Raw genomic sequence first — 27,791 nt, 5'->3', positions numbered from 1 at the left:
TGGAAGTCTCAGGTTTTAGTTGGCTGAAACATTTCACAAATGTATGTTGAATTCACCTACTTGTTTTTGATCAAAAGAAATTCTGAAAAAATAAAACATGTTCCATTGCCACATTCTTGAAATTAAACATTTTCATTTTTTTGGTTTGAAACAACTTTTTGTTTTGAATATTTCTATTTTTTTGAAGAGTAGGAAACCTCAAATTAAAGGAAATGTTTTGTTCAACCCCAAATTTATTTTCCACTCTTTTAGTTAACTGAAAAACTTGAGTATCAGAAGGGTAGCCGTGTTAGTCTAAATCTGTAAAAAGCAACAGAGGGTCATGTGACACCTTTAAGACTAACAGAAGTACTGGGAGCATAAGCTTTCGTGGGTAAGAACCTCACTTCTTCAGATGCAAGTAATGGAAATCTCCAGAGGCAGGTATAAATCAGTGTGGAGATAATGAGGTTAGTTCAGTCAGGGAGGGTGAGGTGCTCTGCTAGCAGTTGAGGTGTGAACACCAAGGGAGGAAAAACTGTTTCTGTAGTTGGATAGCCATTCACAGTCTTTGTTTAATCCTGAGCTGATGGTGTCAAATTTGCAAATGAACTGGAGCTCAGCAGTTTCTCTTTGGAGTCTGGTCCTGAAGTTTTTTTGCTGTAAGATGGCTACCTTTACATCTGCTATTGTGTGGCCAGGGAGGTTGAAGTGTTCTCCTACAGGTTTTTTTATATTACCATTCCTGATATCTGACTTGTGTCCTTTATCCTCTTGCGTAGTGACTGTCCAGTTTGGCCAATATACATAGCAGACGGGCATTGCTGGCATATGATGGCATATATAACATTGGTGGATGTGCAGGTGAATGAGCTGGTGATGTTGTAGCTGATCTGGTTAGGTCTTGTGATGGTGTTGCTGGTGTAGATATGTGAGCAGAGTTGGCATCGAGGTTTGTTTCATGGGTTGGTTCCTGAGTTAGAGTTGTTATGGTTTTTCATTTGGGTTCGGCCCAAAAGAATCTTTTTTTTTCTGGTTTCAGTGAACTGAAAAATCAGTTATCCGCACAGCTCTAATTATATTGCACGGCAACCCAATTTGCAAATGTCAGCATGTAAGTTAGAACACCTAACCCTTTACCTGAGGAAGGCATTTAAAATAAGTGTGAGTGCCCATTTGTCAAACTGGATACCCAAATTTAGGTAGACAAATAGAAAAGGTGGGTTCACGGAATATTTTATGTCATGTTGTTTTGGAAAGCATCAAATCTAACTTCTTCTCCATCCCCCAGCCTCAGTCTGGTTCAAGTGCAATGGTTCATTGTCAAGGACATTTTTTTAAAATTAACGTTGCATTCTCTTTTACCTATGAAAAATATGCAGTGCCAGTATTGTGTGTTACGTGCATAGCTATGCAAAACCAATACTGCTCACCTCTACCCATGAAAAAAGGTGTTGTCAGGTGTAGGGTAGTTTCCCCTCTCTTGTTTCAAGAGTTCATACAAAGTTACTTTTTAAATTTAGTTCTGAGAATTATTTATTTTTTTCAAATATACGCTGTTTGTTAAGAAAATCTTTTCTTTTCTTTCCAAAAACCAGTTGTGCATTTTTCCATGTGACCCGCACGTCCTGCTTCTTCGAGGTTGTCTGATATAAATGAATGTGTGGTTGAGTAAACACATTAGCGCTGGGCAATGTCTCACTATCTGTTGTTTTTTTTTAAATGCAAAGATCAACACATTTGTATAAAGAAAGGACAAATAAAGGAGAGGTTTGTGAATAGCAAGTCACCTATACATAACTTAATGCATTTGAAAAACGGGGCTGCCTGTTGTGGTGATAAGAAAGTCAAGAAACAATACAGATCTATTTTTAAAGTATAATAATACAGCAAGACAGAAATAGAGAGGATCGTGAGATTAAATATATATGATATTTATATTAAAGCAAAACAACTCGCACAGACACAGAGGAAGGACAATGAAGGAAACCACAGGCTGTATATCATTTCGAGAGGAATATTCACCGATGACACTGCACTCTTAATTGCACTGGCAAACTAAGGCACTAGCACCTCAGCAGTTATATGTCTACATAATGTATGTACATAATTTGACAGAGCAGAGAGGATCCATTGAATTCAAAAGGAAAGAATCAAAATTTCCAAGACCAGAAAGAATAATTGTTACCATCTAGTCTGACCTCCTGTGTAAAACAGGCCATAGAACTTCCCCAAAATAATATCTGTTTCAAGTAGGGCATACCTTTTAAAAAAAAATCTAGCTTTGATTTCAAAATTGGCAGTGATGGAGCCTTGTAAATTGTTCTAATGGTTAATTACCCACCCTGTTAAAAATGTACTCCTTTTCTGAATTTGTCTAGCTTTAACTTCCAGCCATTTATGTTGTCAGCTAGACTGGATCCCATTATCAAATATTTGTTCCCCATATAGATACTTATGGACTGTGATCAAGTCACCCTTTAACCTTCTGTTTGTCAAGTTAGAGTCAAGAAGCTTAATCTATTTATCACTATAAGGGATGCTTTCTAATCCTTTAATTCTTCTCGTGTGGCTCTTCTCTGAACCCTCTCCAATTTATCAACATCCTTCTTGAATTGTGGGCACCAAACTGGACACAATAATCCAGCAGCGGTCGGACCAGTAATGATGACAGAGGTAAAATAACCTCTCTAATCTTACTTGGGATTCCCCTGTTTGTGTTTCCAAGGATCTCATTAGTCCTTTTGGCCACAGCCTTGTGCTGGGAGCTCATGTTCAGCTGATTATCCACGACACCCTCCAAATCTTTTTCAGAGTCCCTGCTTCCCAGGAGAGAGTCCCCTCAGCCTATAACTATGGCCTACATTCTTTGTTCCTAGATGTTCACATTTACAGTTAGCTGTATTAAACTGCATATTGTTGGTTTGCACCCAGATCACTCCGTATCAGGGACCTGTCCTCTTTGTTACTTACCACTCCCCCCACCAATCTTTGCGTCATCTGCAAACTTTATCAGTGATGATTTGATGTTTTCTTCCAGGTCGTTGGTAAAAGCATGAAATAATATAGGACCAAGAACTGATCCCGGTGGGACCCCACTAGAAACCTTATCTGCTTAACGATGATTCTCTGTTTACAATCACTAGTTACGCACACGTGTAGCTGTTTGCAGAGATCAGCAAGGTCGCAAGAAAACTACATTTCACGTGTAAAGACTCGCCATTTACTGGTTGATTTTCAAGGATGCGGCAACAATTTGTATAGTGGGGGCCGTTGAACCAAACTGTAAATCCTGGATATGATGTAAACCACTTCAAGCCAGGGGGTGCAGCAGCACCCCTAGTTCCAGGACCTCTGCTGATGTTACATGTCATGCCTAACTAGTCGTGTGTTGCAAAATCAGATCCTGTATGATTTCTAATGGCCTAATCCCTGGCCTGCTGAAGTCAATGAGAGTCTTTCATTTGACTTCCGTGGGCTTTGGATCAGGCACTAACTGCTGTGGAGGGTCCATAATGAAAGAACATTAATGGTACAACGTGCATCAAGGGAAACATATCAAAGGAAGTTTTGAAAATTTGGTCTCAAAGGTTGTCAGTCATCTACTTGAAATCAGTGGGAGCTAGGCACCTAAATACCTTTGAGGTTCTGTGCCTTAGACTCATATGTCTCACTTAACGGCAATGGGACTTTGGCACTTTTAAAATTGTTTCCCTTAGTCACATTTTCGTGTACAAACTGCTTTCTTAATGAGAACAACACACAAAAAACAAACCACAATCATCTCCTGCACTGGCCCCGGCAACCTCCTCCTCTCTCTTCTTCTGCATAACCTTGCTACCCTGCAATGTCCAAATGGCTGGTGCCAAAACCACCTTTCTGGTCCTTCGTGTTGGCCCTGTCACTTCTCTGCCTTCAAATGGCTTCATTTCTTCCTCAGTGCACTATACATCAAGTCCCAGCTTTGAAGGCCCTCAATTGACTGGTATCATCTCTGACCTCTTCTCTGATGCATGTTGACTTTTCCCTTCTGCTCTGTCTAAGACATGAACTTGGACAGCCCCTCTGTTTTCTTCTCCCCCTCCCTTCCAGGCCCTCTTCCATATGGTCTCAATGTCCTCCTTAAACAGAGGCATCAAGCCATCTCCCTCCCTTCAGATCCCTCCCATACACTCACTTCTGCCATGCTGTCTAGGAGAAATTAATTTATTGATAAACTAGGCAGCTAACATAAGCCAACCACCAAGCTATGTATGTGCCAGTGTTGTTGGTGATCATTATCATTTATATTACGGTAGCACTCAAAGGATCCAAGTAAGACTGGGGCCTCATTGTGCTGGGCACTGTACAAGCACAGATGAAGAGACAGTCTCTATCCTCTAACATCCTACTCAGCATAATCCTGTTCTTGAAATCCATGTTCTACATCTCTTCTTCTCTTTCTTTTGTCCGCTTACACCCTTATTAGTGGTCTTGACTATATTTAGACCTCAGCATTTAAGCACATGCAAACCGTTAACTTTACTCACATGAGCAGTCACATGAGTAAAGTAATGCACGTTTCATAGAATTATAGAAACATTGGACTGAAAAGGACCTTGAGAACTCAGCTAGTCCAGCCCCCTGTACTGAGGCAGGACCCAGTAAACCTAGACCATCCGTGCCAGGTGTTTGTATAATTAGTTCTTAAAAACCTCCAGTGATGGGGATTCCATAGCCTCCCTTGGAGACCTTAACTACCCCTTATAGTTTAAAAGATTATCCTAATATCTAACCTAATCTCCTTTGCTCCAGAGTAAGCCCATTATTTCTGGTTTCAGAGTAACAGCCGTGTTAGTCTGTATCCGCAAAAAGAAGAACAGGAGTACTTGTGGCACCTTAGAGACTAACAAATTTATTAGAGCATAAGCTTTCGTGGACTACAGCCCACTTCTTCGGATGCATATAGAATGGAACATATATTGAGGAGATATATATACACACATACAGAGAGCATAAACAGGTGGGAGTTGTCTTACCAACTCTGAGAGGCCAATTAATTAAGAGAAAAAAGACTTTTGAAGTGATAATCACTTCAAAAGTTTTTTTTCTCTTAATTAATTGGCCTCTCAGAGTTGGTAAGACAACTCCCACCTGTTTATGCTCTCTGTATGTGTGTATATATATCTCCTCAATATATGTTCCATTCTATATGCATCCGAAGAAGTGGGCTGTAGTCCACGAAAGCTTATGCTCTAATAAATTTGTTAGTCTCTAAGGTGCCACAAGTACTCCTGTTCTTCCCATTATTTCTTACTCTCTCTTCAGTGAACATGGAGAACAAATCAATCACAGTCCTCTTTATCATGACCCTTAACCGATTTGAAAACTGTTATCAAGTCTCCCTGCAGGCTTCCTTTCTCAAGACTAAACATGCCCTGGTTTTTTAACCTTTCCGCCTAAGTCAAGTTTTCTAAACCTCTGATCACTTTTGTTGCTCTCCTCTGGACTCTTTCCGGTTTGTCCACATCTTCCCTAAAGTGTGGTCCCCAAATGGGACACATCACTCCAGCTGAGGCCTCACCAGTGCCAGGTAGAGCGGAACAATTACCACGATGTGTTACATATGACACTCCTGTTAATATATCCCAGAATAATCTTAGCCTTTTTGGTAACTGCATCTCATTGTTGGCTGATATTCAGTTTGTCATCCGCTATAACCCCCAGATACTTTTCAGCAGTGCTACCACCGAGCCAGTTATTCCTCATTTTATACTTGTGCATTAGATGTTTTTCTTCCTAAGTGTCGCACTTTGCACTTGTCTGTTTTGAATTTCATCTAGTTGATTTAAGACATATTCACCAATTTGTCAAGGATGTTTTGAATTCGAATCCTGCCCTCCAAAGTGCTAGCAACCCCTCCCAGGTTGGTGGTGTGAGCCAATTTTATAAGCATCCTCTCCACTCCATCGTCCAACTCATTAATGAAAACGTTGAACAGTACCAGACCCAGGACAGACTCTTTGGTACCCCACTAGATACGTCCTCCCAATCTGATAGTGAACCATTGATAACTACTGTTCTGGAACAATCTTTCATCCAGTTTTGCACCCACCTTATAGTAATTTAATTGCCACATTTTCCTAGTTTGTTTATGAGCGTGTCATGTGGGACTATGTCAAAACCCTTAGTAAAGTAAAAATATATCATGTCTGCATCTTCCTTCCTTTCTACTATGCCAGTAACCTTGTCAAAGAAGGAAATTAGATTTGGCATGATTTGTTCTTGTTTCAGTGTTGCCAGTGTAGACCACGGTGACTATGCACTCTTTAGGTCAGGAACTATCTCTTTGTTTCAGGCAGTGTCTAGCATATCTTTGAATGTTCATGAATAATAAATAGTAATAATAATAAATAATTCCACATCATGTTCCAGGCATTCATTGCCAGTTCTCCCAGTATACAAACACACAGTTCTCTACCTTACCCAGACTTCTTCCTTTATGTATAGCTATAAAAAGCGGTTTAATCATTTCCATGAAGTGCTTTAGAAACATGCGTTGATATATTCCATTAAATGTTTCTTTTTAGATGTATTTCACTTATATTGTTCCGTCCTTGATTCTAAAAAATTTAATTACTCTTACTTTGTAATAAAGTCCTACTAAATCTCTTGCAATGCACCATAAATAAGACCTTTTCCACAGTGCCTGGTTACTTTATGACTGTACAGGTTTTCTGAAGAGATCTACATAAATATTTATGTAACCCTTATATTCCACTTTGTATCTTTCTTATGTACCATTTTCTTCATGAATCAGAACTGCAGTCATTGGCCTAAGTACTACACAATGTAATTACCTGGCGTATTAGCCTCCATGCATATTAATCTTCCTCTTTTTTTTTTTTTTGCAGGACCTAAACTGAGTGTTCATACATGAGTTATTGGGATTATTTATAAAATAGGATTAAGACACCAGGCAAGATTTATTTGGTAAATTAGTCATCAGTCTACTGCGAAAGAAGGTCAGGGACTTCATTAAACTAGATTAATGTAGAACAACTATTATCTAATAAGACTGGAAGCCTGGAGGAGCTTCCTGCTTATTACAAAAATACCCGGCTAGCTCGTATTATTTGTGGGAACAACAAAAGCTACTTTAGAAACACTACAGCTGCAGCCTAGAACATGACAGGAAATATATTCTATTTAGCCACTCCAGCCATTGATAAATTAGTTCTTGTTTGAAATTGGCATTCTGTCAGTGAACTGAAGGAGAGTACTGCAAGGGTTGCAATTAGAGCTCCCTGTGGAGATGAAGTAATGAGAGCCTTCTTGCTTGTGAAGCGACTGAGAATTCCTGGCCTGGTTCATTATGCAGCCTTTACGGGCTTATCCACTCCACTTCAGGCTCTTGGGAACCACACGGATGATAATTCTGTAACTTGACTACTTAACCTGTTTGCCTAGTTTGCAAAGCCAAATCTTCATAAAGAAGCGACTCTCTGGGAGTTCCTGTTAGAGACGGTCTGAGAACCATATGTTGAGTGGCATGGACAGAATGAGTATGGTGATTATTTCAGTCTCTCCTTGCCTATTAACCGTGAGAGAGAGTATTGAAAAAAACAAACACCTGAAACTAATCAACTTAAAACAAAAATTAATTCATCTGATTCTTTAAAAAAGCAAAAAGAAATTTTGTCTCAAGCAAAGATTTTACTCCAAAAAGGGGGAAGACCTGGTGCCTCCATGAAATCCACTAGGGGCTTCATTATTGGTATTGATTTTAGGTGGAAGGGGCTCGGATACTGGGGTAATGGGTGGCAGGATAAAACCCATAGATGGAGGCCTGATTCTCATTTCCATTCTTTTTCACTCTGGCAGAGTAAAAGGGCCGTAAAATAATAGCATGTACACTCACTCTAAGGCCCTTTTACAGTGCCAGGATGATATAAAGCGACCTCAGCCTAAATGAAAGTAAGGCCCAGGTATAGCTAGAAAAACACACAAAGGTACTGTCCAGCTGTCGGGAGTGGTTCGTGAGTGTCAACCTCAGGGCAGATTGTTACAAACCAGGACACAAACTGGCGGTGAATTCTATACTTAGATTTCAACTGTGGACTCCTCAGGCACTACAACAGCGTAACCATGGAGTCACAGACAGTCCCCTGCGGCACTCCAGTCTCTCTTGTCACCTAGGCAACCTGCCTTTGTGATAGATGGTCCCTTACACCAAAAATCATAACAATATGTTACTGCCAGTTCCAAAGGACCTGGTCAACTGCACCCTAGATCTCTCACCAAAGACAATGCTTGTAGCCAATCCTATAACGAACGGTCTAAAGATTTATTCATTAGGAAAAGGAAATCCAAGAGTTATTTAAAGGTTTAAGCAGGTTCAATATAGACACACCAATGAGTTACAGACTTAAGTTTCAAAGGGTAATAGAAGCTTCTAGAATAAGCAAGCTGTGTATGTCCCTTAGGGCTAACCCAGGGTAAACACTGGGGATCTCTTGCTGATGCCTAGAAAACCTTGTCCTTGAGACTCCAAGCAGCACAGAGAAACAGTTCCTCCTTTTCAGTGTTTTTTTTATTCATCCCCCCTTCTGCTTTGAGTTGTAAACTTAGCTGATGGGAGGAATTCACTTGCAGGGCTCCTCTTCATGGGGGCAGGGGGGAAAGGGAGCAGTCTGCGAAAGCTTTTGCCCTCTGATGTTCCACACTAGTTCGTCCGGTGTTAATGGGCCTTGTCTGCTGGGCAGGACCTAACGCCTTCTGCTGGAAGCCAGCATTTCACGCTATTCATGTCCCTTTCCTGTCTGGTGATTTCCAGTGACAAAGGATTAAATACTTAACTCTATTCAACACCTAAATATTGACTTAGAAGATGGGATACAGATATTATAAATGAGATTAATGCAGGCAGCAACTTGCAAACATGTCATAAAGGCTAAACACTAAACACCATCTTCTAATTCTAATACCTATTTTAACAATATTAACACATGTCAGCCAGATTGGTGCCAGCTTTGGATATGTCAGTGTTCAGCCAAGACCTAGGGGCCTTGGCATAAACTGGCACGTGGTTTGCCAGCGTCACAGGTACCTATGTATATCTATGTATATACAAGTTTGTGTAGGTGTAACCCACACACCTTCTGGGTGTGGTGCTCTGTCCCATCTAGTGGCATCGAGACCACTTAAGAGAGAGATAAAATGACTCTGCTCTACAGCCTTAGCTACCAGCCAGTTGGCTTTTAGCTCATGCGGTAGAGACTCATGCACTAAGCTCCAAAGGTCTCTGGTTCGATTCTGCCCACCGACGACCAGGGTCTATAGGCATTACATATGCACACATACCGATAGACATATATACTTGCAGTGCTTACAGGGATTTTTTCCCTCAGGGGGAGAGAGGGATAAAATGGTGACCCTATATTTGTATTTATTTGATTGGCAGTCTGGCAAATGCCATTATTCTACCAGATAGGTGCAATCCAGTAACTGCTACCAGAAAAACTTTTTTTTTTCTCTCTAGTCCTGATTAGTAGTTATGATGGGATGCCCGAGTAGAGAGAAAGGGACAATTAACCCTGCTGTGACAGGCTGCACGTGGGGGAGAGTCAGGGCTGAAAAGCTTTTAATTGAGATAAAGCCCAGCTGGGGGCGAAGCTGGCTAAAGTTTAAAGCCGGGAATTTGCAGCAGAAAGGGCTGCAGTGCAGAAGGCCTGCAGTCACTCTCTGGACTTGGAGAAGGAAAGGAGAAATCCCAGGGGAGAATAGAAACCCTGGGATCCTGGCCCTGAGGGGAGGGTGTACCCATCAGAGGGTTGAGAAGGGTCCTGATAGAGGTGAAGTAGGAAGCAGCCCAGGAAACAGAAACGAGGTTTGGGACAGTACAGGCTGTGGTTGCTGGACATAGGGTCCCTGGGCGGGAATCTGGAGTAGTAGGTGGGCCTGGGCTCCCCTAATGCCCACTGTGGAAGTGGTACATTCTGGGCCACGAATGGGAAGACTGCCTGATACAGTTTGTATGAAGAGGCTTTGATACCCCGGAAGGCGGAAATCACATGGCAACCTGGCAGGAGGGCAAAGCTATAAAGAGGGAGCAACCAAGTACAAAGAAGAAGTGGGTAGAGTCCCAGAGAGGGAGTGGGGCCATGGCAAGAGTGAAGCGATGGAATGGGACATCAGACCTGGAAGGAGTTAATCCCTAGAGCAGCCAGGAGGAGGCGCTCTAATGGAAAGTGACCCCTGAGACAGTGATACTACCCAATGACTGCTCAAGGATTTAGCATGATAAATGTCTCCACATCTAACCCACAATCCATGTGGGGCAGGGGTGGGGCTTTTTCTGTTGTGTTTCAAGGACTATACAGGTTAAAAGGTCATAACTTGCACCAAGAAGTTTAATTTAATTGGAGGTTTTGGTGTAAAAATTTGTGGGTATTCTGTAAATAAAAATGTGCAAGATAAGGCCTATAAATGCAGACCTTGACTCCAGTCCTGCACCAAATGGGGATTCCCTTTAGTTTGGGGAATCTTCAGCTGTTTCCCTCATGAAGTTTCAAATCTGTTTTGTGTCATTGCGGTGATGCAAAAGGGCCAAGGCTCTAGCTCTATAAAGAGATGTCATTGTTGTAATTTTTCCTACAGTGCTTGAGCCCTCTGCACAGCTAGCGTGGGGTGAACACAAGTTAATGTTGAGTGCTGAGAGGTGATTACTTCATCTTTTAGATGCTTTGGGGTGGCTTATGCAAGAGCCAGATTGCTTTAATGGGACATTCCCCTTCACATGCACCTGCAGTGCCCTCTTTTCGGACAGGCACCACCACCACAGATGCCCCCCCCCGCCCCATACACAAACACACACACACACACTTACGCTCCTGAGTGCATCAGGTGTCAATGAAGGCAGAATTTGTCCCAAAGAATCCAACAGAGATTACAGTGATATCTTGGACACATTGCAAGACCTGGAAAACATGTTAGATGCATCTTGTGATACATTTAGACACATCTCTGACTTTGAGCCTGGTCTTGGAGAAGGAGAAAAATGTTAGTGCCATGGTTAAAATGAAAATGTGGTTCTAAAAATAGAGCTGTTGGGTTTTATGATTAAAAATTAAGTTTAAAAGCCATGAATATCAAGGAGCTGACAAGAAATCATGAGAAATCATGTCCAGGACTCCACTGAGCGTTAGTGAATTTGTCACCTTCCCTATGCAGCCTAGATGGATTACAAGTCTATCAAACTCCTCGTATTTCCCCGTGTAACTGGAAGGTTGTGGTCTGAGCGACGTTTTGCTATGTTAGGCCCTGATCTGAAGAGGTGCTGAACTCCCACTGGAGTTGATAGGAGCTGTGAGTATTCAGCCTTTCAGCTGGGTGGCATTTTTCAACCGAAACTCTTTTTGGTGAAGAATGCAGTGTGGACGACATGTTGCAAATTTGTGTCAATTTCATCAAATTCTTTTGGTGGAAAGAAAATGATAAATAAATAAAAAAAACATTGTTTAGACATTCGTTGACATGAGACTGTTTGAGTTTTGCATTTGACATTACTTACATTTAGGAATTCCCTTTATTTTTTTAAAATAAAAATGTAAAAGCAAACATCAAAATCAAAAGGAAATCTTTCATTTGACCCCCAATGATTTTTTTTTTACTTTTTGATTCGCCAAAATTTTTGGAAAAACAATTATTTTTCGGTTGAACTGGAGCTAACTTTTTAAAATTTATTTTCCTATTTTTCAAAATTGCCAGCAAACCTAAAACGCCATTATTTGCCTTGCTGTACTCAGCACTTTCTGCTGAAATCCTCAATGTCTTAGAGTGATGTCCAATCATTTCCCATACAGGACTGCACTAATGACAGCTTTATGGCCCAGCGGTCACAATGGGCATACAGGGGAAGTGCTTTTATAGGCTCTATTCACAAAATAAACTTTGCCTGTGGGAGTCCCCGAAATATGGTTTGGCTCACAGATATTTCAAAGTGCTCTGCAATGATGGTGTGTCATCGAGCAGAGTCTTGACCAAAACCCCCACTTTGGACCCTAAAGCAAGGTTGAGTAGAGTGGCTGCTGGACCAGTGAATCATGCAGATGTTCAAAGCGTGATGGTGCAACTTCACTGGGCTCAGTTCCTTCTTGGTTGGGGGTGGGCGAGAACCCTTGATGGTGACATCTCCCCGACACAGCCCACTTGTGGCACCAAAGCGAGACCTTGCTCATAGTAAATTGTGCAGATCTGTCCCCTCCCGCTGCTTTCTTACATGAGGACTGAAATCCTTAGCAATGTTGACATTTAAATTATCATCACTGGGCAGCTGCAATAACCCCTCACGGAGATGAATGAGTCGGTTTACACCTCTGAGCTCTTCTTCCAGACTCCCTGAAGACTCATGCCGACATCTCTGCAGCAGTTACCCTCAGCTCCCAGTGTTGAGGGTTTCTTTGCAACCATAACTTATTTTTTGTAATGAAAGCAGAGCAAGGTAGCAGCCCCCCAGAGAGGTGCTAGTTCACATTACTGCTGCACCATGGGTCAGTCCCAAACCTGCTTTCTACCTATGCTAGAGAGGTTTGGTTACATCACCCTTTTGTTCTTGCTGGGGGCAGGATCGCTTCTAATTTTTCTCTTTCTGATGTTTTGCAGCTGATAGGGGAGTTGCTTGAGTTTTCTGTTCCCCCTGCCCTCATGATGCAGTTCTCTTTCGATACATTTGACTTCTGACACGCTGTGTCCATAATAACCAGGTTACTCGTCCTCGGTGTGTCATGTTATACCTTGATATACTACCAGCTAGTTGCCCTTCCTGCCACCTACTATATCACCTTTTGCTTTTACCAGAGGACATTGTTTCCCTTCTTACAGGATATCCTCCTGCATGGCTCCTAAGGGGCTGCCTTCTCCTTCTGCTCTGTCTGACATGACAACTGTGAGGGCAGAGAGAAAGTCATACTGCTCTGCCAATCAGATTACATTATGGAAATTACCGTCCACCAATGGGATTGCTGTACGCTGCCATTTCTTGCTTGCTAAGCCACCGGAGCTTTGCAACAGAAGCACAGTTTAGTGGGAAGTGCCAAAGAACAAGTAAGTAAATAAAATGCCTGATGAAGACCCTTATTTAGCGAAAAACAGACTGTGAACATGTATAAAATAACTCACCTTAATGTAAGTAGGATAAACAATGAGGAATGGTTTATAAATCAGAGTGCTTAAAACACGAAGGGATCGCTATCTAACCCTACATTTCTATAATGGCACAACTAATACTTGTCCTATGTTGAATACTTACCTTCATTCTATACTGAGCTATAATTATGGTAATAGAAGTGCATTGAAGAGTAAACGTGCAATTTTCAAAAGTTCATAAAGGAAAGAGCCATTTTCTAGGAGAGCTGGTCAGGTGTCGGAATAAAAGAGTCATTGGACAAATAATGCAGTGACCAAAACTGTTATGTATTCAATAATTTATTCAACAATAGTGTCTCAGGAGCTCTGGAGCAGGTCGGCTAGCAAAGAAAATTATTCATGGAATAAATTCCTCGATGAAAACCAGCAAAATTCAATAGCTGGATAGTGTTTGACTAGTTCTAATTTCAAGGGTCATTAGCCAACACACTCCCTGGCCTTTTCTCAAAGATAAAGCTTTGTTCAACAAAACAAAGTGACCAATAGCTAGAGACCAGTGTTCTCAACAGGTAAAAGGAGCCTGCTTAAAATCTCTGTCTAATACCAACGCTGGTCCATGTACAAACAACTCATGGACCAGAAATGGATGCACATTACTGAAACCGATGCCTTTGTTTCCATAACTGTACTGAAAGGCATCACCAAACCTTTTCGCTCAACTTACAATGCAAAATGGAACAGACACTAAGGGAAAATCCTCCCTATTCTAGTGGTTGCGAAGGGCTCCCTCTACAGCAGCAGTGATGTGATTGCACTGTGCCGGGGGCAGCGTAGGGGGGCTATGCAAAGGTTTCACATCTGCACTTTACATTCCAGAGACCTTAGGCTAGCTTAGCAGCGGCTCTGCTCCTAAACGGTCACCTGGACACAGGATTCCAGCAGTGGTTGCACCTGTGCCAAAACCAAAGGTAAAATAACCTCTCCACTTCTACTTGATTCCCCTGTTTATGCATCCAAGGGATCCCATTAGCCTTTTTGGCCTTTTTGGCCACAGTGTTGCTCATGTTCAGGTGATTCCCTACTACACCCCCAAATCTCCTTCAGAGTCTCTGCTTCTCAGGATAGAGTCCCCCATCATGTAAGTATGACCAGCAGTTTTTTGTTCCTTGATATATATATTTACATTTAGCCATATTAAAACCCATATTGTTTGCTTTGCACCCAACTTACGAAGCAATACAGATCACTCTGAATCAGTGACATATTCTCATTATTTATCACTTCCCCCAATTTGTGTGTCATCTGCACACTTTATCAGTGATGATTTTATTTTTTCTTCCGGGTCTTTCATAGAAATGTTAAATAGTGTAGGACTGAGAACTGATCCCTGTGGGATCCCACTAGAAATACAATCATTCAATGATTCCCTCATTTACAATTATGTTTTGAGACCTATCTATTAGCCATCTTTTCATCCACTTAATGTGTGCCGTGTTAATTTTTTATCTTTCAGGATTTTTAATCAAAATGCCATGCAGTACCAAGTCAAATGCCTTCCAGAAGTCTGTGTATTACACCAACAGCTACCTTTATCATCCAAACTTGTAATCGCATCAGAAAAAGAGATCAAGGTTGACAGGATCTATTTTCCATAACCCCATATTGATTGGCAATAATCATATTACCCTTCTTTAATTCTTTAGTCCCATTGCAGCTGCTTGGTTACCCTGCCCAGGATTGATATCAGACTGACAGGCCTATAATTACCAGAGTCATCCTGCTTCCCATTTTTAAATATTGGCACAACATTCAGTTTCTTCCAGTCTTTTTGAATTTCCCCAGTTTTCCAAGACTTATTGAGAATCCACATTAATGGTCCAATGAGCTCCTTAGCCAGATCTTCTAAAATTCTTGGATGCAAGTTATCCAGACCTGCTTATTTAAAAATATCTTACATTAGTAGCCACTGTTTAACTTCCTCCTGAGATACCAGTGGAATGGAAAGAGCGTTATCAGATTATAGAAGAACGACCATCTTGGGTCAGGCCAAAGGTCCATCTAGCGCCCAGTATCCTGTCTTCCGATAGTGGCCAATGCCAGATCTTCAGGGGGGATGAACAGAACAGGGCAATTATTGAGTGAACCATTCCCTGTCATCCAGTCATAGCATCTGGCAGTCAGAGGATTAGCCATAGTGGCTAAGAGCCATCGATGGACCCATCCTTCATGAATTTATCTAATTCTTCTTTTGAACCCAGTTATACTTTTGGCCTTCACAACGTCCTCCGGCCACAAGTTCCACAAGTTGACTGTGTTGTGTGAAGAAGTGCTTCCTTATGTTTGAAACCCGCTGCCTATTAACTTCATTGGGTGTCCCCTGGTTCTTGTGTTATGTGATAGGGTAAATAACACTTCCTTGTTCACTTTCTCCCACCGCCCATTCATGATTGTATTGACTGGTGTGACATCCTCCCTTAGTCGTCTCTTTTCCAAGCTGAACAGTCCCAGTCTTTTTAATCTCTCCTCATATGGGAGCTGTTCCATACCCCTTAACATTTTGTTGTTCTTCTCTGTACCTTTTCCAATTCTAATAGACCTTTTTTTTTCAGATGGGGCAACCAGAACTGCTCACAGTATTCAAGGTATGGACATACCATGGATTTATATAGTGGCATTATTATAGTTACTGTCTTATTATCTACCCCTTTCCTAATGGTTCCTAACATTTTTAGGATTTTTTGTACTGCTGCTGAACACTGAATGGATCTTTTCACAGAACTATCCACAATGACTCCAAGATCATTCTTAAGTGGTAACTGCTAACATAGACCTCATCATTTTATATGTGTAGTTGGAATTTATGTTTTCCAATGTGCTTTACTTTGCATTTATCCACATTGAATTTCATCTGCCATTTTGTTGCCCAGTCACCCAGTTTAGTGAGATCCCCTTGTAACACTTCACGGTCTGCACTGGACTTAGCTATCTTGAGTAATTTTTAGCATCTGCAAACTTGGCCATCATCTGTTTGTTTTTTTCTCAAATACAGAACAGAAATATTTATTGAACATTTCTGCCTTTTTGGCCATGTTATTGATAGTTCTAATATTTCCATCTAGTAATGGACCAATACAATTGTTAGACTTCTTCATTTTGTTCCTAACATACTTAAGAAACCTCCTTCTTATTGTCCTTAACTCTGCTGGCTATAGATTTCTCCTTGTGTCCCTTTGCTTCCCTTATTAATTTTCTGCAATTCCTATCTTCAGATTTATATTCACTACTATCTACTTTCCCTTTATTTCATTTGTTATATATATGTATATATTTTTATAGATGTATTCACTTCCCCTCTTAACCAGGTCAGATTTTAATAACCAATATGGCTTTCTTCCTCAATAATGGCATTGTGGCTTTTTGGCCATCTAGCAATGTATCCTTAAATAATCTCAATTATCTTTCACATTTTTTCTGATTAAATTCTTCCTACCAAGTGCCTTGGCTCATAATTGTTTTCAGCTTTGTGAAATTGGTCCCCTTAAACCACCAAGTATATATATCATTGGTCTGCACTTTATTCTGTTTGCACATTATAAATGTGATCAAGTCATGATCATTTGTACATAAGCTACCATTAATTTTTAGTTCTCTGTTCAGTTCCTCTTTATCAGGCAAGATTATGTCTAATATAGAATTTCCCCGTGTAGGTTGCGACACTTTTTGAGTTAGGAAATTGGTATATAATAAGACATTCCAATGATGTTTAGTACTGAGGATTTTGCTCCATGGACATGCACCACATAGATTGTACCATTAATAAAAGGAGTACAGGTAATAGTTTAACAAATGGTTGTGTTTAATTGTTTGAATTTATCATGTAAGCCCTGAAGACTCTGAGGGAAGTGCGCTCAGTGCTGCCACCTGCAGGTGAAATGGGAAAAGAGCAGAAGGGCAAGGCAGCTCTCCGCTGGCATCTGCTGGAGAGCCTGGAGACTTGACAGAATGAGCCAGGCCTCATTTGCATTTTAGTTTCATGATATTTGGGGCATTTTGGCTCAAGTACTTTTACATTTTGGGTTTGGGGGCCATGCAATGTGTTTGACATGTTGGGAGATATGAGGACAAAGACTCGGCATCAAATGTGCCTGGGTCATCCTGACCAAGACTGCTGTCAGGCCCAGGTGGGAAAGCTAGCCTGGGCAGAGCTATCAAATGGGGAGCAGGGGGACAGAGATGGAGACGGAGATGGAGACTCCTGTTGGGAGTGCCTCTCTGGTAGTGAGGGGAGGAATCTGTCAAGGGACTTAGGTACCACAGATGTTTTAATAAGAACTGAGCTGAGACAGCTAGATAGTGTCAGATAGCAACTCCAAGGCTGAAGATGGTAGGTTCTCTGAGGCAAGGCATGGCTCAGAATGGCAGTAGCAGCTGCTTGGAGGGGATTGATGATGCAGAACTAGGCAGCTTGGACTGAGGCCACAGTGAGAGCAGCAAGGAGCTCTAATTGCTGGGTAGGCAGGCCCACACTGTAGCTGAAATCACCGTTGCTGGGTCACGTAGCAGAGCCCCCAGAGCAACCCAGGCAGCATTGATCTGCTAAGACTCCTTAGACTTCTCGAGGCCAGGTACCTAACAGTGAGTGGGAAGCTGGAGAAGAGGGAAGTAGATAGAGCACACCAGTCAAAGGAGGACTGAGGCTGGGACTTGGAATCTCACCTGATAGAATTTAAGTTAATTTCTGGTTTTCCCAAATTCATGGTGTTGTTTTCCCCTCTGTCCCCACCCCAGTCAAATTCTCTTTGTTGTAACCCCTGGATCAGTGCTTGTAAGTGGTGAAGAATTGCCCATCAGGGCTCTCAGAGTGGGGTATATAGTTTCCCGGGTTTCTGGTTGCGGGCACAAGCCGGTGTTGGTTAAATCTTTAAGGAACCCCTTAGAAAATTGAACCCAGCTTTTTTGGCAGCTGACAACACCTGGCAGAAGGGTGTTACAGTTACAATATTGCCAGTATCACAAGATCATAGAATCATAGAATATCAGGGTTGGAAGGGACCTCAGGAGGTCATCTAGACCAACCCCCTGCTCAAAGCAGGACCAATCCCCAACTAAATAAAAAAAAAATATTTATGAATATTGAAAGTTATATGGAGATACACCTATCACATAGAACTGGAAGGGACCTTGAAAGGTCATTGAGTTCAGTCTTCTGCCTTCACAAGTACTGTCCCTGACAGATTTTTGCATAAGATCCCTAAATGGACTCTTCAAGGATTGAACTCATAACCCTGAGTTTAGCAGGCCAATGCTCAAACCACTGAGCTATCCCTCCACCTCAAAAATTATAAGTCAAACCCCCCAAAATCATGAGATTGGCCCCAAAATCATGACATTTAAAAAAAAAGATTATAGGTCAGTTTCTTGATTTTTAACCCCCTTCTCATCCCCACGGTGTGTGCATGTGACAATCAGTGTCCACATCTATGGGATACGGAGATTTTGGCCCCTGCTACAGGGGCTCTCACCCCACATCTGCCCCTCTCCTGCCCAGCAATTAATCCTGTTCCCCAGACCCCCATGAGTTCTGTCCCCATCCAACCCCCCTCAGTTCAGCCTCCATTCAGTTCAATCCCCCACCCCATCGACACCCCCCATCACCCTCAGTTCACCCTTCCAGCACTCACCCCATCTGTACAGAACCCATCATCAGTACAGCCCCCATCAGCCCCCACTCTCCTCACTTCAGCCCCCCTGCATCCCTCAGCCTCACGTCTGCCCCTTGGGGTTCTTCACCCTCCCCAGGTCTGGGGGAGGGCTTCAGTGGGGTCCCCTTTCCCACTTTCTAGTCTGGCAGGGGAGCAGCTGCCCGGGGCTGACAGATGGAGCCATGGCTGGAAAAAAATTCAGACATTTGAGAGTTCCACCGTGAGATCACGAGTGAGGCTTAATTTTACTTAGAAACTGCATCTCTTGTGATAAATTCACGAGAGTTGGCATGTCTGCAAGTAAAAACCCAAAACGGCCTAATTCCGAGAGGGTGTGCAAGGTGCTGTTAGTTAGATGCCTGCCCACTGAGTTAGCACCTGATTCAGCAAAGCACTTAAAATGTGATTAATGGGAACTAGGCCCATGCTTAAGTGTTTTGCTAAATGGGAGCCTGGTGCTCTTTTAGCTTTGAGTTAGGGTATGGGTTCCCTAGGGAGGGGGTGGAATCTCCTTCCTTAGAGGTTTTTAAGGCCCGGCGTGACAAAGCCCTGGCTGGGATGATTTAGTTGGGGTTGGTCCTGCTTTGAGCAGGGGGTTGGACTAGATGACCTCCTGAGGTCCCTTCCAACCCTGATCTTCTATGATTCTATCTCAGCAAGAACAGACTTCTTTAGGGCTACTTAAACCTACGCAGTCTTCTGAGCATCTCTGAGGATTTAACGGCTGTGCCCAGGAGCCAGAAGGAGGTATGAGAAGGAGCATGCTAAAGTGTGGAGAAGCTCTTGCTGTTTAGTTCTCTTGCTATATTCTGATTTTTTCTTGCGGCCGTTTGGCTTTTGACTCTCCCTAGCTCAGTCACTGTCCCACCCGGACACTCCCTATCCTTCAGTCCGACTCAGTGGGCCAGACTGAAGGGGATGTCTAAAGGGACCACGTGTAAGTGATCTGTTGATAACCATGTGCGTGGGCCATGTCTCAAATTTGTGTAGCCCTTTTTTATTTGAACATTTGAGGTCTACTTAGGATTCCTGAGTAACAGCTATCTAGTGACTACCTCTCCGAAAGCTGTGCTGGAGATCTCGGTTCAAACAGGGGATGATCATCCCATCAGGCACATGTGAACAATCCCAGCTAAGGAGTTACCTGCCAAAATCAGTGGCATCTACTGATATATGAAAGTGGGTAGGCAAACCTGACACAACATTGCTGCTTTCTCTGGCACTGAGCCCTGTTCTTCTGTTAGTCTCATTTTTATGTCTCACTCTGAGTTTCATACGGAGCAAGCTCTGCGAGGCCCACCTGCTCTGGATCTGCTGTCCCTCTCCAGACAGATCCAAGACTAGATGACCTCCTGAGGTCCCTTCCAACCCTGATATTCTATGATTCTGTGAATCAGAACAGCTAATTCTGTGCTTTAGAGACAGTGCCAGAATCCCAAAGGGATGACGTGTTGTGCCTATCTTGACAAAACATGCTTTGACTTCTATGGGAGCAGGACTTAACCTTTAGGCCCTGATTCAAGAAAAGTACTTAAGCAGATTCTTAAGTGAGGGAGGGGGGGATTTTCCATCTCTTGCTGTCTTCAGATCAAGAGTGGATGCTTTTCTGGAAGATGCTTTAGTCCAACAGAGGTTATTGGGCTCAATATAGAGGTCAATCAGGTGAAATTTAAGGGGGTCTGATAGATATGCAGCGTTCGGACTGGATGATCTAATGGTCCCTAAGTGTGGAAGTAGGGGCGGTATTTGCACAACTACCATTGCTCATAGTTGGAGAGAGCTGAAACTATAACCTCCACTCAGTTTCCCTTTCCTAATGGCAGTGGACACATTAGATGTTTCTTCTGATATATGTTCCTTTGCCCTTTTCTTTATGGATAAGGAAGAGGGCCCTGAAGGCCAATTAGTCCCTCATATCTCAGCCTGGCAAGGGGCAGCCTACTTACACAAATTGATTTGGGGCCAAGGTTTTGCAGTTTTGATGGTGCTTGATGAAGTCATGCAAGCACAACACACTTTTGAGACCTGCCCTACTGACCCCCTTCAACGATCTGCCACATCTATTACTGTGATTATGCATTTGACTTTGAGCACTGGCATAACGCCAGCCCCATTAGATGTGTCCCCGTAACCCCCGTTCTTAAAACAACCCATTCGATTCTGATGGACTCGCCAGCATTGATTGATGCCATTTACCCTTTCTTTTTAAAATGGCTGGATGAGCTGTAGTCAAATGGCTCTCTTTGAGCATGTTTTCATCCTGTGGTTTGATCACATTTCAGCATATGAACAACGCCACTTCTCCCTGTTCATGATAACAGGTAGGCCACCATCTCTTTATGACTGAATATTTTAGCCTCTTACGCTGCAATGGATCTTGCATTTGCTCCAAATCATTTGGCATCCATCTAGCTTCGACAGCCATTGCACTCAGCTCGGTTAGATGATACGTATTGATCTCGGATGGTATGTTTCTTCTAACGTTGCAAAGGGTTCTTTGTTGGGCTAATTACAATTCAGCCTCTGCATGCTTCCTTTGAGCAAAATTATCTGAAGATATGGATAAGAGATCAGTTCTTATGCAGATGACATGCAGATTTATGTGAAGTTCATTCCTAATTATTCCTTCTCTTCTTCTGTTTTATCAGTTTGTCTTGAGGACATGGAGGCGTAGATGTCAATTCTTTTTGTATCTCTTTAATACTCCTAAAACTTAAATATTAATTATTGGTTCCAGGCATCAAGTTAAATATGCTGCTTCTTTCTCAAAATCTGATGATCATGATACAGCTGTCATATCTCATAAGCCCCTATTCAGCAATCCATCCTTATTCAGCACAGCACTTATGTACATGCTTAAATTAATCGAGAGTCAAATTCAGCCCTGGTTTAAGAGTTACAGCTCCATTGACTATGGCCCTGGAAGTTTAGATTGGTTAGTCTTGCTTTAGTTGCCCTTCTTTCTTCAACACGGAAGTTAATCTTCTGTTACTTAATAAATATGTGGATGTGCTCTTTTTCTTTCCTTTTCAGAGAGACAGATCTTGATCCATGCTTTTGTGGCTATCTAAATTAAGGGTTGAAAGACTTCACTCATTGACATTCTAGCTCGTTCAATCAGCAGCCTGAAATCAGAGCAGAGTGAAACAGCTAGGTTTCTAGCTAATTGTAATAAGTTCCAGCGCATGACCCGCAATCTTGGCCTACCTGCTTAAGGCCCAGACCCATAGAAGGACCTCCATGGTTAGGTGGCAGCTGAGAAAGGGTTCTGAGGATCACACTTTACTCCTGGGGGAAATCTGCACCACTGCGCATGCGCAGAATTTATGTCCCCCGCAGATTTCTTTGCTTCTCCACAGAAAAATGACTTTTTGACAGAGATGCAAAGGGAAGCCACAAGAGCAGTCATCTGACCCTCCCCAGCAGTATGTTTCGGGTGCCCAGGGCAGCTGGCAGAGAGGTCAATCACTGTGGGGAAGAGAGTGGGACTGGGGAGGACCCCGCTGCTGGCTCCTGCCCTGCACCAGGCTCAGCTGCTAGTCCCGGCTGGGCTGGGGAGGACAGGACTTCCTCTTCCCCTGCACGGCATCTGGGGCCATGTGAGCCTCACCCCCAGATTTCTCCCCTGACTGTAGGAAGCTCTGCAAACTCTCCCCCCCCACACCATCTCCCATGCGCTTCCTGCACCCATCGCTCCTCAGCTGCAGGGAGAGGGATCATGGTACAGGGGGCTGCTTCCCCATCTGCCCAACCCCCATGCATTCAGACCCCCTCATATCCAGACCCTCCTGCTGAGCCTCACCACCCCCGCACTCAGAACCTCCCAATGAGTCCCACTCCCCTGCACCTGGACCATCCCGATTAGCCCCACTCCCCCTGCACTTGGACCACCCCAATGAGCCACCTGCACCTGGATCCCCACCCTACTAAGCCCCAACCAGCTGCACCTGGATCCCCACCCCACTGAGCCCACTCCCCCAGCATCTGGACCCCCCTGCTGAGCCCCCCACACTCAGATCCCTCTGTCAAACTCTATCCTCCCCACGCCCTGCCCCCTTCCCCCCGATGAGCCCCAACCACCTTCACCTGGACCTCCCTGCAGAGTCCCATTACCATTGCACCCAGAACCCCCCAACAAGCCCCTGTGCATCCAGATCCCCCCCCACACACACACACCTGGATCCCCCACTGAGCTGTCTGCACCTAGATTGTCCCACACAGAGCCCTCTCAGGGTTTGTCTACACTACAAAATTAAGTTGACTTTATCTAATTTGACCTCGAGCCTCCGAATTAATGAAGTCGACTGTGTGTGGCCACAACATGCTCATTGTCTCGATGGAGCACATTCTCACTAGCAGCACCTGCATTGAGGCACAAAGCAGTGCATCGTGGGTAGCTATTTCAAAGTGCAACTTGCCGCAGTATGTTTTGGGAAGTTTGTGCAAAACATTGTCACAGGGGAGAACGGGAACATTGCATCGGCATCCCATGATGCACTTGCTCCCTCTCTCATATCAACGGCAAACAACCCAGTGGTTTTCATGCCTTAAAACCGCTATGGAAGCATGGAGCCTGCTCAGTTGTGCACTCTTGCTGTGAGCATCTCAAACACCTCGCGCCTTCTCCTGCAGTATTTCCAGAGCTGAAGTAGGGCCCACTATGCGGAACATACCAATTTCTTGCAAGCAGCCCTGCTACAAGCCATTGAAAAAAAAAAAAAACAATTCACAGTTGCTGCTGGCAATCACAGAGCAGCTGCACTCTGTGGAGTGCCATTTCTGGTCCCGTGAAATAAGCACTGCCTGGTGGGACCACATCGTTTTGCAGGTATGGGATGACAAGCAGAGGCTGCAGGACTTTCGAATGTGGAAGGCCACCTTTCAGGAACTTTCCCCTGCCCTGCAGTTCAGCAACACAAAACTGAGAGCTGCTCTGACAGTGGAGAAGTGAGTGACGATCGCTATTTGGAAGCTTGCAACGCCAGACAGTTACTGGGGAATCCAATTCGGAGTAGGTAAATCAACCATGGGAGCTGCTGTGCTCCAAGTGGACAGAGCCATTAATTGACTTCTGCTACGAAGGGTAGTGAGTCTGGGAAATCTGCAGGACATAGTGAATGGTTTTGCCGCGATTGCATTTCCTAAATACAGTGGGGTGATAGACAGAACGCGTATCCCCATCTTGGCACCAGATCATCTTGCCAAAGAGTACATAAACTGAAAGGGATACTTTTCAATGGTGTTGCAAGGGCTGGTGGATCACAGGGGGCATTTCACCGACATCAACGTAGGATGGTCAGGAAAGGTTCATGATGCGCGCATCTTTAGGAACTCAGGTCTGTTCAAAAAGGTGCAATCCGTGACTTTCTTTCCAGACCACAAAATTAACATTGATGGCATTGAGATGCCTATAGTTATCCTGGGGGACCCAGCCTACCCCTTGCTCCCATTGATCATGAAGCCATACATCGGCCGTCTAGACAGCAGCAAGGAACGGTTCAACTATAGGCTTAGCAAGTGCAGAATGGTGGTTGAATGAGCCTTTGGTCATTTGAAAGGGCGCTGGAGAAGTCTACTAACAAGGTTGGACCTTAGTGAGGAGAACATCGCCATGGTTATAACTGCCTGCTGTGTGCTCCATATTATGTGTGAAAAAGGGGGGAAATTTTCCACAGGGGTGGGCAATTGAGGCAGATCGCCTGGCAGCCATTTTTTTGGGCAGCCACACACCAGGGCACTAAGAAGAGCACAGCAAGGAGCATTGCGTATCCACGAGGCTTTGAAAAGCCGTTTCAATGATGAGTCACAGTAACGTGAGCTGCTTGTCTGCATTGTGCTTTCCCAAACCTTCACCTGGTTCGTATCACTGTCCCTGTAAAGCCAACCCCCTGCCCAAGCCCACTGCTTCTACTCAATAAAGAACATTTATTTCTCGAATCCATTTACTTTAATTAACAAACATAAGTAAAGAGGGGAACAGAAAAAAAGGTAACCCACGGGAAAAGAGGTTGCAAAGTTGAAACGGGAGAAACATTTTCAGCTCCATAACACCGCATTCCAGACCATCAAATGTCTCTGAATGGCGCCTTCTGTTCCTTGTACCCCCCACCCCCGAGTTAAGTGAAAGGGATAATGGAATTTTCACACATGCCTCATGGAACACTTGGGGGAGGGTAATTCTGCACCAGGCGATGCTGGCTGGCTGTCCACCAAGGTCTGCAGAGGGACTCTACCCTCCTGCTTCTGTCCCTGCAGTTCAACCAGACGCCACAACCTGTCTGCTTGGTCCCTCATAATCTGAAACATCTCATCCTGCACCGCACGCTCTCACTCATTGGAAGCTTTCCTGCTCTCCATCTCCATGTCTAACTTCTTGGACAGTGAAATCCTCCATGCTCTCAGCTCGGTGTCAGATGTCCTGGAGGCGTTCATTATCTCAGTGAACATGTCCTCCCGCGTTCTCTTTCTAATCAGCGAAAGTCTGCTTTCAGGTGTTGATGACCCGCTAAAGGACACATTTCCAGCTGTCAGTCAGGGGAAAAAATAAAGGAGCCATCGTACATGAATAAAATGTTTCCATAGCAAGGCCATTTTCATTAAAAAAAACAAAACACCCTTATTATACTAGGTGTAAGCCATACCATAATCAAAATCTGTAACCATTCACTGTCCTGTTTTGCTTCTCCAGCCACGGTGAGTATCCCCCCTCACCCTGCCCCGGGTCATGGGTGTCCGCACTTTTAATGAAGTTTATGTCAGGCTCATGTCAGGAGCAGAGGTAGTTAGCAGAACAATGGCCCTTCCCCATAGCACCTTGGGAAGCTGTTTACTAACGGGGCGGGAGGGAACGTTTTCACTCCCAAATTGTGGAATCTCTTATGTGGGGCCTCAGTCCTCTATCAGCCACTTTAAACGACTTGCTGACCCATGCCGAGCACAGTAAAGGCACATTAGTGGCCGCGTGGTTTTGCGGTCCGGAATGTGTGTGTGTGGGGGGGTGGGTCTACATGCCCTTTTTTTCCGTGTGAGAGCACTTTTAATGAGACCTTCCCCCGTTTCCCCTAGGAAACCCTATGTGATATCAGTCTCCTGAGGGTAACAGAAGCAGAAAGGAAGGAGATGCTGCAAGCATCTGGTTATAGACCTGGTCCTTATGCTGCTATGCTGTGTACCGCAATGATGCCAGCAGAATTAATTGAGGAGTTGTGTGGGAAAGTGTCCTACCATGGTGAAAGAAATAAGACTGCCCTGCCCAGAAACCTTCTGCAGAGGATTGCAGAGTACCTTCATGAAAGTTCCCTAGAGATATCCTCGGAGGATTCCCGGGCTATCCCAGCCCACATAAATAGTATTTTCCTGGGGCCACCTTCTGCGTAGCTGGAGTGGCCTCTTGTAGGCAGAGAACCACAGCACCTTGCTTTTTCTTCACAGTAAACATGCAATACCACCAAATGAGTGTGCCCGCTAAAGTTTAACTGGACTTTGATTCTAACCAGAGGTACCTTCCCCGGCATCATGGTTGGCCACCATGATTTCCTGCAACCCACAGGGCTCCAGGGTTAAAAGTCTTTCCTGGCTCTCGGGGAGAATGTATCCATCGCTCGTCTGTCTCCTATTCTCTTCCTCTTCCTCATCCACCATATCATCCTCCTTGTTGTCCCTAGACTCACACTCCTATGAGGAGTCCACGTTTCTTGTGTGGGTGCTGGTTGGGTCACCCCCAAGAATTGCATGCAGCTCATTGTAAAACCGGCATGTGTGGGGTTCAGCACCAGAATGACTGTTCACTTCCCTTGCCTTCTGGTATGCTTGGAGAAGTTCTTTTATTTTTACACGGCACTGCTGTGTGCCCTTTGGGTAGCCCTTCTCCCCCATTCCACAAGCAATCTTGGCATAGATGTCAGCATTTCTTCTGCTGGATCAGAGCTCTGCCTGCACAGACTCTTCTCCCCACATAGCGATGAGATCCACCACCTCCTCTGCAGACCAGGCTGGAGCGTGTTTGGGGCGGGTAGTCTCCATGATCAGCTGTGCTCAAGCTGGCACACTCCCAATGCTGATCACACAGGAAATGGGAAATCAAAAGTTCCCAGGGCTCTAGCAGGGGAGGGGCTGTTTCCTGTGTACCTGGCTGCAGTGCAGCAGAGTTGAGAATGATCTCCAGAGTGGTCAGAGATGAGCATTGTGGGACACCACCTGGAGGCCAATTAAGTCGAATTACCCAACGCTGCGTCTGCACTACCTCAAAGTCGGTCCATGAAAATCGAACTAAGTGCTACGCCTCTCGCAGAGGTGGATTACGGAAGTCGACATCAGAGGCAATTTAGGTCGATGTAAAGGATCTGGTTGTGTAGATGCATACATTAACAGGTCAACTTAAGGCGGCTTCCTTCCACCAAACTTTTTAGTGTAGACAAGGCCTGAACCCATACCTGGATCCCCCCACACTAAGCCCTTCCACACTTGGATCCTGCCTTGCTGAGCCTGCCTGCCCACACCTGGAGCAGAGGGGCAGGGTGTTGGGGTGTTTTGGGGGCAGGTCTGGTCCTAGCGCTGTGTCAGGGTTGGGTGGCGCCTCACTGCTGAATCCATGTCCCGGGGGTGGGATGAGCTGCACAGGGATCTCCCACCTCTGTGCAGCCAGTGGCCTGTGCTCCCCAATTTGCAGAATTTTAAAATATTGGACACATAATTTTTTATTTTTTGGTGCAGAATTTTTAATTATTTGGCGCAGAATGCCCTCAGGAGTAAAGTGTCACTTGTACCTAACCCTTGAAGTTAGGCACCATTGCAATGCTTCATTCCCTTGGTGGATTTGGAGCCAGTTTCTAATTACATCTAATGAGTTAGCCACACATTATTCCCAGTTACTGACAGTACAAAGGCTTATGATCTTCAGTGCTGAAGAGTGTCACTTTGGAGGGTCCCATTTTCTGCAACTATATTGTGAAGAATGGATTTGCTTTCAGCACAGTGTTTGCAAAC

Source organism: Chrysemys picta, chromosome 4 (assembly GCF_011386835.1).
Source record: "Chrysemys picta bellii isolate R12L10 chromosome 4, ASM1138683v2, whole genome shotgun sequence".
Classification (NCBI taxonomy): Eukaryota; Metazoa; Chordata; order Testudines; family Emydidae; genus Chrysemys; species Chrysemys picta.
Note: the sequence above shows the minus strand (reverse complement) of the source record.